The 24,072-nt window shown below is 39.3% G+C and overlaps 1 protein-coding gene across 1 annotated transcript in view; it reads left to right on the forward strand.

Annotated features, from left to right (window-relative positions):
• Positions 1-3,447: 3,447 nt before the first annotated feature.
• The window catches only part of ntrk1 (neurotrophic tyrosine kinase, receptor, type 1), a 121,029-nt gene continuing 100,404 nt past the window's right edge, over positions 3,448-24,072 (forward strand). Inside the window, exon 1 of the mRNA XM_041792552.1 lies at positions 3,448-3,515. The gene's annotated coding sequence lies outside the window, so the exon portion shown is untranslated. The remainder of the gene's footprint in view (positions 3,516-24,072) is intronic.

A 24,072-nucleotide genomic window follows, 5' to 3' on the forward strand; every position in this document is an offset into this window, starting at 1 on the left:
AAGTGATATGATTTAGTGTAAAGTGGAACCATGCTAGGAGCTTTTCAAAATAAAAGCATTATGCACAAACCAAGGGAGTTTCTCTAAAGAAATGCTAAGGCCGGCTTTTATTTTGAAAAGCCCAAACCAGAAGTTTTAATCTTTACCTGTGGCATACAGTACCGTGTGGAAACAGAAAGCTTCATAAACAGTAGAGGTTTGGAGGACAACTTTATTAAACACACATTTTAGCTCGTAGTCTTCATCAGCGTTGTCAAGAAACAGATTTCAAACATAATCTACCAGTGTGGATGTACGTATTTGCTACAACACGGTAAATATGGCTCTCAATCATTTTCCTGTCCATTTTGACCAATAAGCGCTCGTGGTGCACAGAAAAAAATGGCGAGACCTCAGATCTCAAAATTCTCCATGCATGAGGCATGCATATCAGCGTGTGCAGCCCTCAGCTCAAATTAACACAAGATGCAGGTATCTATGTAGAGCTGTATCTCACACTAAATACATTGATCTGGCTCAGACAAAGTGTTCTAATATTAAAGAAACAGCTGTGATGAACACAAAAACCCAGGAGCAGAGCAGAAGATGAGGCAGTAAGGTTGAAGAAGTTTATTATACAACAAAAGTGCAAATGATGGTGGTTGGCAGAATCACTGGCAGAGTAGGAAAAAAGTCTACATGCACATCCAAACCAAGGTGAGCAGGTGCTGAGCTGAAAAAGAGACTAACAAAGAACAGAAAGATGTCTCGCAGACTCCAAAAATATAATAGTTTATTGCACCAACGTTGGTGCAATAAACTATTATATTTTTGGAGCCCAGCAGTGTGCGAGATGTCTTTCTGCTCTTTGTTAGAATCACTGGCAGAAAAATGGAGACGCTGCAAAAAAAAAAGGGGGACAAAAGGAGGAAGAGAAGGCAAAAAACTCAGTGAAACTCACTGGATTTAAACATTAAAGAGGAGCCAGGTTACCTGATAAGAAACACAGGCGTCTGAAAGTTCATCACAGGTGTGTAGCTCTTGATTGCCAAGGATTAACTGCAGCCGAGGAAGCTAACGAGCTGCAGCTTTGGCCGTCCATGAGTCCTGGCAGCTGAATTAAAACTAGAGTGAGTGTGGTTAAAGTTTTATTCCAGCACAATTTCATCTGTGTGACTCCAACTCTGGCAGTGGCTGGTAATAAATACACTCAAAAAGAGTACATTTTATTATGTTTGAGTAAAATATTTCTAACTCTGGCAAAATTACTCCACAGATTGTCCTGGTTAATCAGACTGTGCTGTTTCAGTTAGTTTTCCTTTGATGATAAACCTCATTTTTATTTTGGTTTCAGTTAATATGGATTTTTACATGCAACTGTTTGTTACTCTGTTAGTTTTAGTTAACTAAAATAACGTTGCAGTAGTATATTTCATATACATATATTCTTCCCATGATAGTAGTTAATGACATACATTCTCCTGCCCAACACTTTCAGCTACACCCAATACTCAGTATACAGTTGAACACTCGTTTGCACTCTACATTTGACACCCGTATGCACACAAATGAAGCTTTTGAGCTTATTTCCATTAACCAGTAGTTACTTTGCATATGGGGCAAAAACAGCTCTCCAAGGGAGAGCAAGGGACAAAAAGACATGAAGAAAAAGAGACTGGACTAAAAGAGATCTACCTGGTATTATTGAACTGAATTATCTACACTAGGGCTGTCACGATATCAGATTTTCACTTCGCAATTATCATGGGGAAAAAAAGTCACGATAACAATATTATAATGATATCAGTAAAAATTTAAATAACAATGGGACAATCAAATTTATCTTTAACTTTATTTATGTTGTGTTCTCTCTTTTGGCAGACGGATTACACTCAAAATACCTGTCTAAGGAAGTACTGAGACAATATGAAAACAGTAACTGTCCAACTACATATAAAAAGTGCAATTACACTCAATAGCTAAAAGGTAACTAGATAAACTGATGAACAGAAAATCCACAAGGTGTGACATCTGCTATAACTACAACAATAATTGAAACAAAATCATTTTTGGATAGCAGGGGACACAGCATTTGTGTGCAACTGAAGAATGACAACTAATAACTTTGGAATAATCCAATGTCTACTGAACAATCCCTGGCATATTTTCTTTTTCAGACTGTGTCCAAATTGCACTGGATCATTTACACAATATTATCATATGCACATTTTTAACATGATATTGAAATTTTATTTTTTAATACCACGATTATCGTCAATACCGTATATATATGGTATACTATATATATATAGTAAATATATATATATATGGTATACTATATATATATATACATATATAGTATACCGCGACAGCCTTAATCTATACCAGGGGTGTCAAACTCCATCAAAACAGGGGCCAGATTCTGAATTTAAGTCTAACCTGAGGGCCTTAGAACTGATGATGAATAAAGTCAAAGTGAAAAGTTTAAAAATCTGAGATTAAAAAGGCAAACTTATCAGTTCAAAAGGTAAAACACAAAATTACATGTCAAGTTAATGTTTTTAGAAGGCACAACCATTTTTCCTTGGAGCACCCCCTACAGGAGGGAGCCCCTCCAGGACCCAAAAGAGAAGAAAAATTAGCACACTGCCATCAAAATTCAGCATAGATTTTAGTTGTTTCACTGATAAAACCCTAAAAATTACGTATGCATGCTTCCCCTATCAAAAGACCTTTGTATAAACTACTAAATAACTTCTTTATCATAGTTTTAGCCAGTATTTGCAAATCTAATTTTGGGCCTCAGCCCCAGGTTGGGAACCAGTGATCTACACCATGCACTTACATCCTTTGTTTCAATAAAGTCTTGTCAAGATGCGAGTAAGATGACTAATTACATGATTTAATAAAGAACTGTCCTGGACAGGCCCAACCACAGAAATAATCAGGCCCCTGAACAGCCAGTGAAGAGTCCTCCCCAGATGTGATTTATAAATATAAGTGTGTGTGCACTGCATCTACCATTAGCCTCTTTTTGATGCTGAAAAATATCTCAACAGGCTATTTTTGGCTTCTGTAGTTCCTAAAAAGTAATCTATTACTGCTCAGTTTTACATCCAACCATGCTTATGCTAGATAGGCCCAGCTGATACATAAAAAGTTCCCTTTTCTCCTCCTTTCTGGACACACTTGGTCCTGGAATAACTTAAGAATGAAAGCAAAAACAAGTGGGGTTTGTTCATGGATGTTAGACCAAGCTTTAACTTCACAGAATAACCGTTTTTGTACTTTACTTTTCATAAATATAAATACGTAAATATTTGGTAACTGAAGGTACGATTGGCTCTCTGCAAATCTTTTTTCTGTATATTCTGACTGAGACTCTTCACTGCAAATAAACTGAAACTGATCAATGTTTGCTTGATGGCACAGCTTCCCGCTCCGTCTGATGCCTCCGTCTGACCCCTGTCCAGCCCCAGAGGTTTTAGAGGAGGGCCTTTGTGTGGACTTTTCCCCAGGCTGATTGGAAAATATGAGTGAGTAAGAATTGATCTGTTCCTGCCACTGTTGGTACTGGTAAGCAAGGCAGCAATGGACGTCTTCTTTTCTGCAGATCTTGGGTGAAAGTTGTTCCAACACAGATGGACTCAGGCAGAGACAAAATCGCAGGCTTAACTGGTTTTACTACAGGGTCAGCAAAAATTAAAAGCCCAAGTGCCATTATTAATGCTAGATTACACATTACCTTAATTATCAAGATGTGCCACAGTTATGTACTTGTTTTAAAGTCTTTCACAGTAAGGCAGTAGTTCCCAAACGTTTTCTGCTATGCCTACTCTTGCAGCATGGATTATTTACTGTCTCTCCCCGTATTTCCTTCCTGTCTCTCCTCAGGTGTCCTACTGAAATGAAGGGAAAAAGCCCAAAAATAATCTTAAAAAAACAGATACATGTCTGAAGTTGGTGAAAAAGAAAACTGCTTTAAAACCCATTTCCATTTCAGTGAGTTATGACTCTGATTGTTGGCCAACAAAATAAATCTTTTCCCAAGCAGTAGTTCTCTTGCAGACTAAATAAGATTGCCCGCCAGGATTTTCCTATATTTTTCCGCATTCATTTTACCTTCTTGCTCTACAAGAGCTCCAGGGCTGACTGCAGAGAAGCTTTCCCACAGCATGATGCTGCCACCACCATGCTTTACCAAGTCGAGTGGAACTTTCTTCCACTTGACCATGGAGTCTCCCATATGACTTTTAGTGAACTCTAGTTGAGATTTAATCTGAGTTTTCTTCCACAGTGGCTTTCTCTTTGCCACTTTTCCATAAAGCTCTGACTGGTGAAGATCCGGGCCAACAGTTGTTGTGTGCAGAGTCTCTCCAGTCTCCGCTGCTGAACCTTGTAACTCTTTCAGAGTAGTCATAGGTGTCTTGGTGGCCTCTCTCACTAGTCTCCTTCTTGAACAGGCAGTCAGTTAGTGAAGAGGGCCAATTTACATGTGCCATCTTCTTTCCATTTCTTGATGGATTTAACTGAACTCTGGGGATGTTCAGTGCCGCTGGACTTTTTTTTTTTTTGTATCCATTCCATGACTTATACTTAGCCAGGAATACTGATTTAGCAGTGACTATACCTTCCAGACACAGGTGTCTTTACACTCCAATCAATTGAGACACATTCGCTGCACACAGGTGATCCCGATATCACTAATTGTTAGATTACTAGCACCAGTTGGCTGGACTTCTGTTGATTAGGTTAGTCACTTTTAAGAGGGTGAAAATTTATGTAATCACACATTTGACATATATTTTTATTCAGTTGACTGTACCTGGTAGAAATCTGTCTTCACTTTGACATTTTTTGTGTATTTTTTTGTCAAAGAAAAACGAATTATATTGACCATAACTGGTTAATAAAATTAATCAAATCCATAAAACATCCAAGTGGGTGAATACTTTTATAGGCACTGTATTAAAACAATGACTTTGTGGACTGTGGTTCTGTAAATTGCCTGATATAAAAAAAAAATGTGTCAGAAAAGCAGATATTACTTTAATAATAAGCAAATATTTTTATTTTGATAAGTGACACGGCCTAGAAACATGTTAAATGTTTAGATGTGGTGAGTTTGACCTATAATGTTTTTGATAAGAGAGTAATATTTGTTATTTTGGTATAATAATTTTATTTTGGGGTATTCCCTGTAGTTTTCTTGCTTTGCTACCAGAAAATTAAGCATAATTGCTTTGAGCTTAATAGAGAAGTGCTTCATTCTGGTCTTTATCTGGGGCCTTCAAAACTGCCTCCGGTCACACCCCAGTTCGAGGAACTGCTGCAGTAAAGTGACAGCTTTGGCAGTTGGACTGACTTGAAAGTCATCATGTTGGGAAGCTCTTAGTTTGGCTCTTTCAGACCTGATCATACAATCATGCTCATGAAGTCGCACTGATGAAGTATTTGTTAGAGTCAATAACCAACAAAGAGACACTCAGACTCCTCAGCCATTGAATAACATCTCCATAGGCGTGGTTCTATATTAAGAAGAGTATGGATGTACTGGCCTGTGGATTACTACGGTGAATGACCAACCAGTGCAGCATCCAGGATCACCAGCAGCATTAAGTCATCATGAAACAAAAGAGCTCAAGGGGGGGCTGGGCAAAGCAGGATCATCACTACTACAAAATATTGACGCCACGGTCGCCTCGTATCTTTTTTTTCTGAGTGGGGTCCAGGCGCTGAAATGTAAATAAATCTATCAGGGCAAGGAGCTGGGGGCTCCAGTTACCACTCCTAACAATCAAGAGGCTTTTCATGCTGCCCTGGAGGGCCATTCCTGTAACGCTAGCACACTGGAGAGAGCCACAAATCATCATCTCCCCGCCGCTCGCCCACCCCCTGAGTTTTCGCCCCTCTTGGACTCTTTCCTTCTATCTATCCTCCCTCGTCTTCTCTATTTTGTCTCTTTCACACAAGCGCACACACAGCGACTGTCCTCTGTTGCCTCTTAAGCTTTCTCTCCTTTCTAGCAGTTTCCTTTTATTCCTAATGCTCTTCATCACGATCCCCTCATGCTTTCTGCTCTCCCACAGCTCTGTCTTTATATTCTCACTGCCACTCTGGGTTCTTCACAGCTCCCTAATGCTCTTTAGTAAAGCTCACACTACAACAGAATGAAAGACTGAAATACTCACTGCCACACTGATCCTGATCAGTGTGGCAGTGAGTATTACAGTGCCACACTGATCAGGATCTCAAACATCATTTTGAGCCCATTTTAGAATCACTAAACCATCTATCAACAGGCCATATGAGAATGAATATAAACTCAGAGGAAGATCTCCAAGAGTGCTGCTACAACTTGTGTGTTCTCATGTTTGCTCTCTGCATCGAATGATTGATATTTTAACTATATCTTAAACATTTTTAACAACATGATCCATACAAAGTTTTTTAAATAGGTGTCAAAAAATCTGACAGGTCCAACTAATTAAAGTATGAAATACACTATCCCTAATCTGCCATAAAAATACTCAGAGGCATTTTTATTTCATGATAAAAGAAAAACTGCTGCTAGTTGTTGCCATGATCCTTTTGTCTTTATTCATCACGTGGCTATCTATCAAGATATTATCATTTTGGCTCAGAAAAAAAAGTGGGAAACAGCGTCTGGAGAAAACTCGGAGAACAACCGCTGCTCCTTCACATCAAAAGTAGCCCGCTTAGGTGGTTTGGGCATCTGATCAGAATGCCTCTTTGGCGCCTCCCTTTGGAGGTCTTCCAGGCAAATCCAGCTTAACCTGACATGCCAGATGGATTTGTTTCACACATCCACCTGGAAAACCCCCCATAGACAGTGTTTGGGAAAGGGCAGAGCCTTAAAAAAAAAACTCGGAGGTTGATTGGATAAATGTTCTGTCTATCAAATCTCTATGGGCCAATCAGAGCAGCAAAACACATGCTGTAGGTGTGCGCTGCTACTGAGGAGTAAACTTTATAGAGAACTGCATAATGCCAAACATAGCGACTGTAGACATGTCAGTACACGGCTTATGTCGTTTTTTGAAAGAACTCAGTGCTGTTCTTTGTTCTTCCTTTAACGAAGAAATGTCGTCAAGTTCTGAGAAAACTGTTGCTATAGCAGCATCCATGCTATGATCCACGGTTTGTATGATATTCCTGCTTTAAGTTCCAGTATTTCCTGTTTTAATTTAATTTGGTCATTTAACCCTCCATGTGATCTTTTATTCCTTGTGTGTTTCTTTGGCTTCCAAGTTTGGGTTCTTGTATCTCCTGTTTACCGTACTATTTCTGCCTTCCTTGTGCTCCTGTTTCCCTTGTGTGCCTTATTACTTCCAAGTTTAGTCTCTAGTCTTATCACTTTTCCCTCCCTGTGTGCCTTTTCTGTTTATATATGGTTGTCCCCAAGTTGAGTTTAGTGTTTCCTGTTTTACTTTACAGCTAGTGCCTCGTTTTCACGTCTTTTCTGACTTCCTTGTGTTTCCCTCCTCCTCTCACCTGTATCCAGTAACCTTAGTCTGTCTTTTCTTGTGATTACCCTAGTTTTTTTTTTTGTTCTCTTACATTTTTTTTTTTAGTTAAACATTTATGGACTTTGCTCTTCCACTGTTCTGTAAGTTCTCAGTTTTTTGCCTTTTTATCTTGAGTTCAAATAAACTGTTTTCTGCCCTTGGGTCCTCCTTTTGTTTAATCTGAACCATGACACTGGGTGACAGTCAGATCCTCAGACACTGAACTTCAAGTTCCTCTTGACAGAGTCATTGGTATCAGAGCGTTAGATCAGCATGCAGCCTGGTTCTTTGTATTGCAGCCTCTGTCACCTGTCAGAGTGTGAAAGGGTGAATGCCACAGTTAAAGTAGAAGCTTTTAATGTGTGTTTACACTTCTTGAGTGGTTGGAAGACACTATATGACTGCATTCCATTAAGTCCATTTACTTTATCCTAAGACTCCTTTTACATAAAAATAAACTTCCTGGACATAGAAACTTCAGTGTCTACAGCTTTGCACTGATCACAAGAGGTAAATGTCACACTGCTACTGTGAAGTCTCCAGGTTATATCCTGCTGCGTTCTCACATCAGCTCACTCTGTGCAGAAAAAATAAAAGGGGCGGCAGGAGAAAGTGGAGAGGAAATATTCAGCTGTTTTCACACATGCAGCTCAACCCAAAAACTTCTGGAGATTTTCAGGAGTTTCATGGAATTGTGGAAGCAGTATAGATCTCTTTATGGTTGGTTTTCTCCCTTTTTTTCCTCTTTCTGTCAAGTTGATAAATGTGGCTGTGATGGAGAGCAGCACAGTGACACTTGCAGTGCAACTTTAATACAAACAAAATCCTGCACTTTTGTGTTGAGTTGTGGATGTGCTGTTTCTTAGTTTCATAGAGCACAACTGCCATAAAGTAGCAGAAAATAACTTCAACTCTGCATCAGTGCTTTGCTCGTGTCCCTTTCTCTCATTTCCTCCTCTGCATGTTCCCGTTCCAGTGTGCCTCTCTTTTAAAATCAGATTTTGTCAAATGAGAGGTCATTGATCAACAACAGACCAACCAACTGAAGGGTGTCAGCCCTAATATTTTTACTTGTGTAGAACAGAACTATTTCTTTCAGATGAGGACACATTTATTAGCCTGCCTGTAAAATTTTCTTTTATAAGTACTCCAAGTGTTGTTACACAAACCAAGGGATTTTTAACTTTTCCAAACATCCTATGGGCAGAACCACTAATGATATGCTCGAACCAGAAGTGAACGATCACCTATTTGAAAGCGTAAACTTTATAGTTGACATGCTTCATTTTTTAAAATTTGCACAAATAACTCCCTCCACTTGTGCGTAAAATTGCATGTATGCAAGTGTCCAAAAGACACAAGAAGAAAGGGGCTTCCTTCTCAAACTTCTGGCATTTCAGTCAGTTGTCAACAAACATAGAAACACTGGGATGCAGATGGCCTGGTGCTTTTAGGCGTGCAGCGCATGTGGCCTTTTCCCATGTCTCTCCTCAACTCTCTTGTCCATGTTTCCAGTTCTATCCACTGTCCTCCTCTATCATTAAAGGCACTAAAAGCCCCCCAAAAACCTTAGAAACCCAGAACAAACAAGCATACAGACACGTCAGTTAGTGATGGAAAATTACGTTGCCTGATGGGGTTATGCTAACTCCGGCAGTGCTAACTATGGTGCTAACTTGGTAGTAGATAGCTGAAACATTTGTGACAAATGTTTTCACAGCTTACCTGGCAACCCGTCCTCCTCACTCACTTTCCTTCAAGCGAGCTCCTTTTTATTCCTGTCCCTGTATAATAGGCACATTGTGTTGTAGTGCTCAGGGTAGCCACAGATAGATACCACAAGTTTCTCCTCCATTTTCTGGTTGAGTGAACTTTCTCCCCCACCCAGGCTGGTCCTTCGGCGAATGATTTGCTCGAGTTCCATTTTTTCAACTCTTGTGTATAAGCGAATAAAGTGAATGGTGTTTCGAACACTGTGTGAATTCGCCTCATTCAGATGGGGTACTTGCTCAAATCACACATTTCGCACCGTACATTTGCAGTGTTTGCATCGGCTGAAATGAACACATCGACTATAAACGTAAATAACTCACATAAATGATTTTACTTGAATTCGGTGTGAACACGACATAATGCAGTGGGGATGCTTCAGTGTGTCTGGAACTGGGACTCTTATAAAGGTGGAAGGAATCATGAAGAAAGATATGTGAAGATCGACTGTGTTTTAATGGACTTGAGTGTCCTGGTTATGAGTCATATCTTAGTTTTTATCATATTTGTGATACTGTTTTTACATGTGCACAGAGAAACCTGGTCATTTATATCCCTGTATACATGAGAAAAACTAGTATCCCAGTTTCTGATCACTGAATCATATCTGTGCAGGCATCTGTGATGTTATGTTATAAAATAAAAGGGGGTACGTTTGAAATTTCAGAAAATCACATCACTGTTGGTTATTTTGGGCTCAACACAATTTAATTCCAACATCACGTTACAGAAATTGAATCCACCTCGTTCCAACAACGGGACAAAACATTTACATTAAGAACATTTGCTTACAGGTAATAAAGCTGCAGATAAGTGACTGAGAGGATTGCAAGGAGCGAAAGAGATATCTTAAATGAATAGGCTTAATATTACTTGATTTTTAAAACTGTAACGTCAATTAGGCTATTATAATAATTGTTATTAATCACTACAAAAGTTTGGCAGACACAAAGAAAGAGCAAGGCAATCTTGCAGTTGACTTACTTCACTAAATAACTGTACTGGAAATAGCTTCAAAATAAAAGCATGTGGGAGCAGCTCGAAAGGGGCCTTGAAAAAGATCAAGTGTTTATTTTGAAAAGTACACCGGAAGAGTCATTGTTTCTAAATTTCCAGACTGATAGATTTCAGGATGCATAACTGAGTGCCATCTTTCCATCTTCGGCTCACAGAGCTCTAATTCCCTGCAACTCGTGGCGTGAGCCACGGAAAAGCTGTCTCTGCAGAAAACTACACTCATGTTTCTTCCGTGGCTGAATAATTAAACTGTTAATCATCTAAATATGAGCACGTTTTGACTCAAAACTGAGCTCAGTTAACAGACTGATCTGCTGCAGACACAGCCGCCCAAGTGTCACTCTCTCTGGGCAGAGCAGAACAGCTGTTCCTCTGCTTCACAGACAGAGTATTTCAAAGCATCTGAAGTTAAATCAAAGTTGCCCATTACCTTGCAAAGCAGATGGATATGCCCGTTTCAAGCCATGACTCTAATTGTTGGGTGAACTGAAGACTACGGTCCCCGCCAGAGGACCATCACATCCAGAGTTTGAGAGATTGACCAAAGAAGAATGGGCTGGGATTCCTCAGTAGACATGTTACTTACTACAAATAATATAAAATTTTGTTTCTATGTGCAAAGTAAAATATTGTAAGCATCCAAAATAAAACTAGGATGTTTGGAAAATGTCAGTGAATTGTGAAAATGGGAGGATACCAGTGTTTGAAATTCAAGTTAGCCAAATGCTGATTTCATTACTTGGGTGTACTTAGATGTAAGACCTACCAAAGCAATTTTTTTCATGCTTAATGATAAAAAAAACATCTCATCTTTGATTCAGCAGTTAGGTGGTCTATGTCATTGTTAAATTTATGTGATACAACAGATAAACATGTTTTATTTCAATGTGTTCATGCAACATTATTCGCTGAAGGTTGGTGTTTGTCAGCAGGGCCAATATTTGCTGAAGACAGATGTTATACTGATGCTTTAGTGTATCACTACTTAAAAAAGATACATTTTCTATTCCAAGTTATTTTAATTTATCATTTTGAATAACAACTAAGAACAAATATAGAAAATGTTTTCATATATGTGGAATATTAGTCATAAATTATCAGTGGACAGATTCATGAGCCATCAGCTCAGCCCGCACACCTCGATATTTTCGTATTAGCTATTTGTGCTGTTCTGTTTACCCCTCACTCTTCTTTTGTGGTGCAGAAATGGATTTGCTTTTAAAGGCAGTGTGCTCTTTTGAGAAAATTTTCAGGAGACTGGACTGAAATAGTACATGTAGGTGAGGATGAGGAGGTTTTGTTCAGAGCAGAGAAAGGAGCTTTTCGCAGCCACTGAGTCACTGGTATTGATCGACAACCTCACAAACCCTCTGCTCACATCTTATCATCAATTAGGGCGCTAAAAGTCCTACTTACTGCACATTTAACTATTATGGAGACATATAGGTGTTGGATGAGGATGCCATCTTATTTCCTGCCTGCATACAAATCATCTCTCTGTGTAGCTGCTGCTTGTAGAGTGATGATGCTATCTTCTTCCCCTGATCAATGCTGGCCTAAGTCAGTCATTGATCTGTCTGGACGAGGCTGTAGGACGAGGCATGTTCTGTTCTGACCCACAGAGGCTGACTGGGTCACACAGGTCACAGCTACAGTTTGGACTGGTATTACCAGAGGTTAATAAGCTACAAGTAAACAAGAAAACATGATACCAGGACAGATAAGGGATGCCACTGCTCGATGATTTTTCTGGATGTCAATAAAGTTAAAGGCCGTTATTAGCAGACATTCAACATTTATTAACTCTTGAGTGGTAAAAAATAATTGTAATTTAGGATTTTACAGTAATCTTTTAATTGTCAATTTGAAAAAAAAATCCTTTTGATTTCGCCCAATCAATTTCCTTAGCCTAGATGAGTATGTTTTATTTTGTTTTGTTTTTTTTTTGTTTTTAAATTTATCTTTGGGCTTTTAAGCTATTACTGATAGAGGGCAGTGGACAGAACCGAAAACAGGGATGAGAGAGCTGGGGAGAGACATGGGGGGGAAAGTTCAACAGGCCGGATTCGAACCTGAGCCGACCTCGTACGTGGGGCATGCCTTCAACCATAAGGCCTCCTGCGCCCAGTGATTACTGTTTTTTTAACCCTAAACCTTCACCCTATGGTTAAGCTGATAGCATGTACCAAAGCATGCAAAATATGAGCTAAGAGAGTCTAACCAGTTCTAAATATTGATCAACCAATATTTACAAGCCAGTTTCAGGTTAGGTAAAGAGTTCTTACATTGCAACACACAGTATATACTGTACCGTACCTATAAAAAGTATCAACCTCCTTGGATGTTTTACTCTTTTATCAACTTTATAAATCAGTCATGATCAGTATAATTTGGCTTGTAGAGTCGTCTTTGGCTGCCATCACACTAATGAGTCTATGTGGGCAGGTCGCAATCAGGCATTTAGACACTGAAGTTTTACTCCTTCTTTGCAAAACTGGTCAAGCTCTGTCAGGCTGCATGGGGATCAAGCATGAAAAACCCTTTTTAAGTCCAGGCACAAATTCTCGGTTGGATTGAGGTCTTGGCTTTGACTCGGCCACTCCAGAACAAGCACCTTGTTGTCTTTAAACCATTTCTGTGTAGCTTTGGCTGTATGCTTCAGCTCATTGTTACACTAGAAAACAGATCTTCTCCAAAGCTGTAGTTTTCTTGCAGACTGAATAAGATTGTCCTCAAGGAGTTTCCAATATTTTTCTGCGTTCATTTTACCCTCTACAAGCCTTCAGGGCCCGCTGCCAAGAAGCATCCCCACCGCATGATGCTGCTACCACAGTGCTTCACAGTGGGGATGGTGTGTTTGTGGTGATGTGCATTGTTTGGTGTTTACCAAACATAGTGCCTGTGTAAAGCCGGTTACACACTGCCTCGCGGAAACTACCCTGAAAACGGCCTTCCTGTCGGAGGAGTCCCCCGAAATGCCGAGCGTTTCTTAAAGTGGCTGCTGCCGCCATGGTACAAGGTGGCAATGACGTAGAGGTTCTTTGGTGAACGTCACAGCAGAGTCAACCCACAAGTCCATCATAACCCCCCTCCCCAAAGACACGTAGAGTACCTCACAAACTCTGCATATTAACATGTATAATGTACTATTAAACGGAGGGAAAAATACGGTTCTGTCATCAAAATAATTCCCCCTAGAAAATACGTTTCAATGGTTGGTTCCACAATTTTTCTTCTGGTTGTCTTTGTACGAGAGTAGAGCCGTGTTGTAGAGCTCAGGATATTCCGACACCAACATTATGAGCTCCTCCATTGTTTGCTTTGACCCGCAAAGCCTGCTATTTCCGGGTTCTCTCCCTCCTTTGATTTGATTGGCTGATGTCAGGCGGCTGCTGCCAGAAAGTTCAACACGCTGAACTCCGAGCAGCATGGCAAAACTGTACGCGTTCGTGTGGGCGGCAACCGCTTCTGGGTTCATACTGCCGCGGTTATAACTGCTTCCTGTCTGCTGCCCTTCCCTCATAAAAATGACTTGAGGTGGTGAGTTGCCGCGCGGCGGTGTGAAAAGGACATAATGGCCAAAAGGCACCATTTTGGTCTCATCAGACCAGAGAACTTTCTTCCACTTCAGTCTCCCACATGCCTTTTGGTAGACTCTAGTCTAGGTTTAATGCAAGTTTTCTTCAGCAGTGGCTTTATCTTTGCCACTCTCCCATAAAGCTTTGACTGTTAAAGAACCAGGCCAACAGTTGTTGTATGTAGAGTCTCTTCCATCTCAGCTGCTGAAGCTTGTAACTCCTTCAGAGTAGTCATCAGTGTCTTGGTGGCCTTGAACAGGCAATCAATTTGTGAAGAGCGCCAATTTACACATTTGCCATCTTATTTCTATTTCTTGATGGATTTAACTGAACTCTGGGAATATTCAATGCCTTGGAATTTTTTATTTGGAACTATCCCCTGACTGATACTGTTCAATAACCTTTTCTCTGAGTTGCTTGGGGTGTTCTTTTGTCTTCATGGTGTAATGGTAGCCAGGAATACCAATCAACCAGTGACTATACCTTCCAGACACGTGTCTTTATACTACTTAAGACATTCACTTCACTCAGGTTATCTACATTTCACAAATTGTGAGACTACTAGCACCAATTGGTTGGACTGCTGTTGAATTAGGTTGGTCACTTTAAAGGGGGTGAATACTTACGCAGTTACTTATTTTACATTACGCGTTTTTCATTTTTTTTATTTTATCAACTTGACCTTGACTTTGTGGTATCAATTTTCACTCAGACATTGAATAATGATTTCAATTTAAAAAAAAAAAAAAAAAAAAGACCCTGATTGATTCTTTTGCACTCCTCATCCCTCGCTAATGTTTTAAGGCTGCAGGAAAGTTTGACACAGAAACTATCCATCATCAATTTACAGTAATTAACCCCAGGCCTCTGGTTTGGCTACCTCTCTCAGCCCGGTCACTCATCCCCATTCATCCTGACAAACTGGCAGCTTTATAGCCTCCCTCCAGGACAGTCCTCGACTGGCCAATGGGACAGGGCAAGTCCCTTCCACAACAGGGCCCTGAACAAGGGATACACGTTAATAATAATAAAGATGTTGCCCAAGGCTTTTTGTTGGCATTATTGGTCAGTACACTCAATTAAGTCATTATCCAGCAGTCATTTATGCTGCCATGGGTCTCTCTCTCCACTTAACTAAGTCAGGATATGACTAATTAGTGAGCAGATAGAAGTGTTTGGAAAGTGGTTTCAGGTTTCTGTTAGTAGAACTTAATAGCATTGAATATAATTACAATAAAACACCCTCAGTCATGATAAAACACACATAATATGCAAGCTCATTTTATGTTCTCTTTCTGCTAGAGACGCTGGTCTCTTGATGACAGTAGCAGCAGGTAAGTCCGTTGTTTTTATTTGTTCCAGACTTAAATATGCCAACAGTCAACATACTTATTGTACAGTTTTGATTGATTTCAATTTAATGCACTCTAACACTCATCACAAGTATGTCAGTGTAACTCTACTGCCAAAAAACACACATTGCTTTTACTCCTTCCCCTCTCAGACAATGTGGATTTGTTGACGAGCTGAGGATGTTGAGGCCAACAAAGAGAAGCCAAAGAACCATGTCAATTTACAAGGTACAGTGATACTACCAACATAGACAGTTCAGCATCAGACTTATACCCAATTGTTTAGCCAAGCTAAAAAGCTGGCCATAAATTTACTCCAGTCAGACTTCTTATCAATCGACCTCTCTTTCTGTTCTTGGATTCATCTGTCACTGTCCTTTTTCTCTTAGCTGATATTGTAGTAATTGTGCCAAGACAGGTTAACTGGCTTCTTTTGAGCTAGAGGCTGGTGTGTGAACCAGTGCTGTAAACGCAGTTTGCCATCCAAACTACTCTTATTTTTTTTACTTACCTGCTGAGGGGGGGAGGTCAGCCCTGAGTAGGCTCTAAACTCTGGTATCAAGTACCTGGCAAATGTTGTTTGCTGGCCGCGACACTTGAGGCCATCATTTACGCGCCGTGCCACCACTTTCTTTAGGGATTTAGGCACTGCTACCAAGACAACCATGGCTGACTGGCCAAGTTACTTGCTGAAAGCAGGTGACTGAACACTCTGTGGAAACAGGATAGATGCCATATTCCCTGTTGTAAGTTACTGATATCCCTTATATAGAGCCAGAAAAAGTGAAGTAGGCCAAAAGATCCCAAAAGCAACACATCATGCTACAATCAAAAGAAGTTCAAAAACAGATAAAAAACAAAGTCATTGACATCTATCAGTCTGGAAAGGGTTAAAAAGCCATTACTAAGACATAAGTAAAATCCTATGCGTGAGTTAATCACATGTAAAGTCAATGTAACGATGTGAGTAGACGCAAGTTCACCTCTGATGGTGGAGTGCAGCACGAATAACAAATTGAGGTACTGCGTGAACTGCGTTTCACTGAACTTGAGCAGCAAATCACTCGCACTGCAATAGCCAATTAGAATGGATCTCCAAAGGACCAGCTTGGGTGGGAGGAGATTCATTCTATCAGAAATGTGGAGAAAGTTGTGGTGTCAGACTGTGGCTACCCTGTGCTATAGGGCACAACATGCTTTTTCTGCCAGCGCAGTAATAAAAAAGGAGCTCGCTTGGAGGAAAATGAGTTCAGAGGTTGGATTGCCATTTTTTTGTTCCACAACATTTTTTTTTAAACATTTGTTTGTCACTCAATTTCTGTTGCTTTTAGGCTTTCCACAGCAGATATAAAGCAGCATTCCTCTCAATGTAGTAGAGCTCAGCTATGTTTGTTGACAACTGACTGAAATGCCGGATGTGGGAGAAGAAAGCCCCTCCCCCTAGCGTCTGTTGAGCATTCGCATACATGTGATTTGATGCATGGAGCAAGTTATCTGCATGAATTGAAAAAATATATATACACACATGTAAACTTCCTATATTTGCATATTCAGGTAGACACCAGTAGGTGATCACTGGTGTGAACACAACATAAAGCTTTGGAATGCCAACAAACCACAATGAGTGCCATTATCCACAAATGGAGAAAACTTGGAACAGTGGTGAACCTTCCCAGGAGTGGCCTGCCTGCCAAAAAGAGAGCACTGACAACTCAACCAGGAGCTCACAAAAGAACCAGAACAACATCTAAAGATCTGCAGGCCTCACTTGACTCAGTTAAGGTCAGTGTTCATGACTAAATCATAAGAAACAGACTGGGCAAAAATGGCACCCATGGGAGAGTTCCAAGGCCAAAACCACTGCTGACCAAAAAGAAAACAAAGGCTCCTCTCACACTTGACAAAAACATTATGATGATTCCCAAGAATTTTGGAGAAATATTCTGTGGACTGACGAGACAAAAGTTGAACTTTTTGGATACCAGAAAATCCTGACGGAGAATATTCGGCCATCAGCTTGTGACCTCAAGCTCAAGCACCCTTGGGTTATGCTGCGTTTGGTTTTGGCTTTCTGTTTCCACATCAGTAAAAAGTCGCAGAGATTTAAACAGAATGCCACCAGTTTGTACTTTCTAAGTTTATAAATTCAACAGAATTTTTTTCTTCTGAAGTTTTCCTGCAATACAAATAATTAAGTCACTTGTAGGGAGGTTTAATGAGGTAAAATTCATGGAGACAGAGGGGGCTGTGACAGCAGGGAGAAATACACAGCACACAAACAACTACAGAAATGCGCTGCAGCTTCAAGTAGCAAATTTGCAGCCAGTTTGTAACAGGCGTTGAAGTCCTAAAGCTAGAAACAGGCAGTACATGCCTCACTACAAATTGTGACATATCATTCATGAGGTTCTGATTGAGATTGCTGCCTATATTTAATCTGTAGTTTGTCCTCCTGACCCTGAAGTGGTTTTAAAACTCTTGTTTGAAGCACTTTGACACCATTCTCCATACATTTTTCACATGTAAAGCACTTGTTCTAAGTGAGTTTTGCTGCCTTTCCCCTCTTCTTCTACAAGTGTCAGACTGTTTGATGCAAATCGATTGAACTGCAGGTCAGCTTGTATTTATTGTAAAGAACTCTGCTTTGACACTGACTGCCCTGTGCTCTTCATCATCACCACCACCAATGTCACACAAATGTTGGCTCAGTGAGGACAGGAAGAGAATGCAAACATGTTGTGCTGACACAGATTCATTCATGAAGGAAGCACACATTGTCTCTTTCACACACAAACGTTCCTGGTCCCGGGTGGTGCTCTGCGGGGTTCTTTGTGATTTGAAAAGAGCTGCACTGACTCCTTCTGGTGCTGCTAGCAGCTGATCTCTGATGCTGATCACAGAGGACAGGACGGTCCTGCCAAGTTGACACTAAGAAGTCTCCCAGCAGCTTTATTTCTGCTCACATGACAGCAAAACTAACAAGTGACACAATGAATGGCAGGGAATCTCTTCACGCCCACCCTCACACATACACACTCTCATGTTTTATCTACACTCAGTAGCAGGAGGGATTTCTCTTTGACAGAGAACCTTTTCACTAATGGATGATAGAGGCAGCTCTTAATTCTTCATTTCCCAACTGCTCTTTCCTCCTGACTTTACATGGATTTCCACAGACATAGAGCATGGAGCGGTTTAGCAGTCAGAAAAAGCAAACAAAAATGTTACTTAAATTAAATCATATGTGACAGTACACTGCATTTTTATCATGCAAATTGGATTTTAGTGTCATAAACATTCATTTTTTTGTTTTTCAGTTAAACTCATGGATGGTATTGTGTTTCAGGGCTCTCTGGATCACTGAAATCAATCTCAGACAGCTGTGATAATTAGTTTGCCAGGTGAGCCCAATTAAAGGAAAATTACTTAAGAAGGACGTTCCACATTATTAAGCAGGCCACAGGTTTCAAGCAATATGTGAAAGAAAAAGGATCTCTCTGCTTCTGAAACGCCTCAAATAGTGCAATGCCTTGGACAAGGTATGAGAACATTAGATATTTCAGGAAAACTTAAGCGTGAGTTAGGGTACTGTGAAGGAATTTGTGGCTTATTCAGAGCACAGACGGGGTCATGCAGATGAAGGCATAATGAAGAAGGTTTTTGCCAGACAAATTCATCGGATTTAGAGAGCAGCTGCTAAATTGCCATAGGTATTTGAAGCTGCTGGTGCCTCTGGAGGCCCTCAAACCTCCAAGTGTAGGATCCTCCAGAGGCTCCTACGGCTCTTAATGTATGGAAAATGGACACATAATAAGGAAAGACTTTGCAGCTAAAACAAGTAATGGTAATCAAAGGAACAGTGAGTTAAGGGTCATTTTATTTCCTGATCCATTTCCTGTTCAAAACCAGACTCCAACATTGGGAAAAACTCTTCAGAGAATGCATTTGCATTTCAAATGTTCCTAAAATGCTTTAGGACAGTTTCCTGTTACCTTGTCATCTTGAGCCTAATGCACACGCACTCAGCTATTTTTGAAAACTGAGTTTTTTCTGGCCTTCTGTACACAGGCTAACAGTGTTTCAGGTCATTGAAATTGCACCTTTTAAAAAATTTTCCAAGGGTGAAGATTTGTTGAAACTCTGTTTACAGCGTTTACTACAGAAGAAAGAGGGGAAAAAAAGAGTTTTGGACTTGTAACGCCACACTGTGCCACTTTCTCCCCTGGTTGATGAATAGAGAGGCCTGAATGAACAACAGGGGTCACTGCGGCTTCCCTCAACACTCCGAAGATGCAAACTTTTATGCCTCAGTTTTTGAAAAGACCGGTTGTTGTTGGGACAACTTTTAAAATGAAATAGGCTGCTTCACCTGCACAGTTAGGGACAGACTGTTGTTGACATGGCATGCTATTGACAGCCTGCAACAGTGTGCTTCTGCATTTTTGTGACGTTTGTGAGATATGGCACATGTGGAAGGGATTAATTTTGAAAAGAGCAGAGGAAAACCTCTATTTTCAAAAATTCCTACCTACCTGTGGACGAGTTCTTGATGGTATTCACTTTCCTCTGAGACAAAGCTTTTAACTACCCAGCGGTCTTCAGGCTGCACCTGTGCCCAAAGTGGCGGGCTTACTGTGGTTAATATTTGTTTCCTGGTATACATGCTCACCAGGAAAGACTGTGATTAGAGCAGAAAGCTTTTTCTGGCTTGGCTGAATGGTTGTTGTGTAAACGGTGAAAGCAAAAAGTCGAAGTAATGCTGAAATCACCCTGTTATTAAAGTGAAAACGTTGCAAATGGTTTCTCAGAAAAACACATTATACTTACTGTTCACATCACACACATTAGCGATTATTGGGCTTTTTCCTCTTAATGTCTACATGAGATAATATAAGGCAAATGAAGGGACACGTTCAAACAATAACATCACTAACATGATGTGGAAATTTCTCCCAGTCTTCGTAGAGCTGTTGTTTTTCTCCATCAGCTGGATTGTCTCTGCTTTATGTGACGCTGTGTCCGTACTTTATTTTCCACTAATAACTCGTGGCACCACAGACTGGGCAGTACACGATTATAATGTTCCCAGTGTGCATTTGTATTTATGAGCAACTAAACCATCAGAGGCATCAGAGGCAGGTTTCTTGTGTCTGAGAGCATTTTTATGTTGTCTTCTTCTCTGTTGTTGTCTCCCCATCCGTGGATTTGACACTGTCTGCTTTCAAGCCCTCAGAAGGGTCACAGTTGGCAAACTTTTTTAGTTACTTTTAGTAATTTTCAAAAAAACAACAAGGAAAAAACACCCAAATAATCAAGTCCAGCTTAGAAATAATTCTGATTTAGCAATAGTTCATTTTTTACATGTCAATTCAGCTCCCAATTAGTCCCCTTGTGGGTCTAATCAAGGAATATCTTGTTATCAAACCCCTTCTTCTTCAACAAAAACACTCAATTTCGAAAGGCATAAATTCGTAAAGGTTGTACCACAAAACAAGTTCAACACCCACAGATTATTTAGTTTTATTTGCAAATAATCTGAAAATAAAACTGTTTGGAAAAAAATCACACAGACTTCATTTTTTTTTTCTCAGACCGATGCCTTGAGGGCAGAAGCTTAAAAAAAATGGTAGCAACCAATAAACGCTCTACAGAGCTGCAGGACAGGGTTTGATCGACCATCTCCTCTAAATGACGCATGAACATCAACTAACAACTGCAAAATAACTGAAATATTAATGGCTGGATGCAGTGTTGCCAACTCCTCAGTAAGGAAAGTAGCTATTGGCTGTCCTAAAAGTCGCCAGAAGTCACTAAATGACATCATCACCTAATTTGCATAACTGTCGGTATGCATTTAGCTGTAATGGACAGTGTGAGAGAGAGGACAAACGAGACAGAAAGTGAGTAAAAAGACTCTTAATATGTGTAGGACTACAAATGAACTTGCTTCTGTCTATTCTTGTTTTTATAACATCACAATTCCAACCCTCCTTCTTTATCTGGGCTTGGGACCAGCAAAAATGACTCGAGAGATACTCTGGCAGAGTTATTTTATTTTTATTTTTAGTTTATTATTCTATTTTTCTTAGAAGTTTAGTTTCCTTACATTTGGTTTAGTTTTAAATCGGTTGGTCCACGTAAAAGCCTTCACCAAATCCCAGTGAAACATTAACATTTTTAACCAGAACATTTTTAAAAAATATATATATATATAGTTTGTATAGTCTTTATTAACAATTTCAAATCAACCAAAAAGACAAAAAGAGGCAACAGAAAAACTCAGTCAAGGCGCCTTCACAGCGCGGTTAATTTGCAGTCTGGACATGGAGGTGTGAGCATCTCCTGCTCTGACTGCAGTTGAGATGGACTGCTGCACAGGACTAGGCTGAGTGCTTTGGGATGGGCAGGGGTCCACGGCAGCACCCACTACTCGCTGAGAGGAGCAAAACAACGATACGGCACCACTATACAACAAAAATTTTGTCCTGTGTGCTCATAAAAAGCCAGATGGTCATTCTCCTCTTTAGTCCACAGGACATGGCGTCTGTGGTTTCCAAAAAGAATTTCAGTTTCTTTCTTTCTTTCTTTGTTTTTTTTTTTTTTTTCAGGTCCCAGAGTGATTAAATATATAAACTCCTAGGGTTGGGTATCTTTTGGGATTTTCCTGACACAATACTAAATTATAGGGGTGTAACGAATCATCGATCTGGATCCTACTAAATTAATACTTTTTATACAGTGCCAGTTCCATAAATGGAGACTTTTGAGAGAAGTTGTGATAAAAAATGCTGCTATACTCCACTGAGCTAACCACAAGTAACATGAAAGTTCCTGTTGGCTCACACAGTATAACTGACATAATTAGTAAGTAGTTGCAAAATGCTGCTCCAACTGTTGTTCATAAGTGTCACTTGCTTTTCCAGCCACTAGAAAAAGTACGAAATGTCTCAGTTTCAACTTATTATATGTTGTTTATGCTGTATTGTGAATAAAAATGGGTTTATGTGATTTGCACATCTTTTTATTGATTCTATTTGTATTTTACACAGTGCCTAAACTTTTTTGGAATTGGAGTTGTATATTATAGAACTTACTCTTTGATACTTAGGTGTGTATGTTTACCATATCTAATACTTAACATCATACATTATGCATGTAGTTATACAATTCTACCTCTGTAGTTTATTTTTCATAGAGTTTTCCATTTACTTGCACTAAATATGCTAAACAATAGACTACCTCATTTTGAACTGCTTTCTCTTTACTATTCACCCACCTGCTATTGACTTTACATCACTTTATAATATACCTTACCACTTTATTCCTTTGTATACTAATTGTATATATTTCCTGTTCCTTCTTGATTTATCTTATCTATTCTTTTATTTTTTTTGTTTCTACTTATGTACTTGCTATATATTGGTGTGGCTTGAATTTCCACATTATCTTTTCTTCCATCATCTCAAATGTTTTGAAGAACACTAGGCTGAAGAACTTTGTGAATTTCATACCAGAAAAGTCAGTTTCAACTTGTAACTTTCAGTAAACACGTGAACTAGAATGTTCCGAGCTTTACTAATCTTATTGAAATTAAAATTGTAATGACATTAGAATTAACGTTGTCTTTTATTATGATAAAATGATTTTACTTGCTTGCTATAATCCAAGCAGGAGACGCTGGTTCACTCTGTGATTCATTTCCCACGTCATTCACCATTCTCTCCCCAGTATCTTTTTTTTTTTTTTAATCGAATAAAAGGATAAATGCTGGAAAATAACTCTTTGAAAGTTAAGAATGAAAGTGTGGTTTTGATAAAAGTAACACACCAAGCATATGTTACTGCCCTCATTTCTTACATTTTTAACTTACTGTCCTCTAATTGACCAAAAATACTTTGTTCAACTTTACTTCCAAACTCTGAACCTACTGAGCGGCAGGTTTTCGCATAAACTAGAAGTAGTGCATGCTTGAGTCACAAAGTGCCTCCAATAATTTGTATGTACACTGTAAAAAATGTCCGTAGAAAATACGGCAAAAGACTGTCAAATAGCAACAGTAAAAGACCGTAAAACAAATAAACATATATTACTGTATAAAATACACAGAATTGCTGTAAATCAAGCAACGGTATGAAACATAAATATTTACAATTAAAGTACGTAATAATTACAAAATTGTACCGTTTAAACGAAAGAAGATTGTGAAAATAAAGGAAAAATACTGTAATCTTCAAGACGGGCAATTACTCTAAAAATTACAGTAGTATTTTGTTAAAATTACAGACTTTTCTCTCATGTACATTTAAATTCACAGTAAAAATCTGTGAAAAAAATTGCAATCACATACCGTAATTTTAGCAGGGACAAGAGGTTAAAAAAACTGCATGATCAGGAAAGTTCTGTAGAAAATACAGTAAAAACCTGTCAACCTGCAAAACCTGTGAACAAGCACCAATTTGTTGTTATGTTCACATTTGTTTCTCAGTGCTACACCACATGATGCTGCCTTGTGAAATAAACGGACAGTTACAGTTAATATGAAAACCTTATTGAAACAAGAATGGTACCAAAAATCATTTTGTTTGTTCTTAATTTGATGGATGAAAGTGGTCAATTATTTTAGTTTAACTGATTTATTGGAAAAGAATGATGTTAATTGCTCTCACAAAGAATGCCATTGCATTTGTAAAGCCATTCCACTTCCTTTAATGCATCTAACACAAAATACATTGATGTACTTTAATGTTTCAGTCAATCTTCCAGAACTAAAATTGGATGACACATATTACTGATAGGAAATATAACAAGGTAATTGGAAAGAACTATTTTATATATACATAGAGAGAG

The sequence above is a fragment of the Cheilinus undulatus genome, linkage group 8, assembly GCF_018320785.1.
Source record: "Cheilinus undulatus linkage group 8, ASM1832078v1, whole genome shotgun sequence".
Classification (NCBI taxonomy): Eukaryota; Metazoa; Chordata; class Actinopteri; order Labriformes; family Labridae; genus Cheilinus; species Cheilinus undulatus.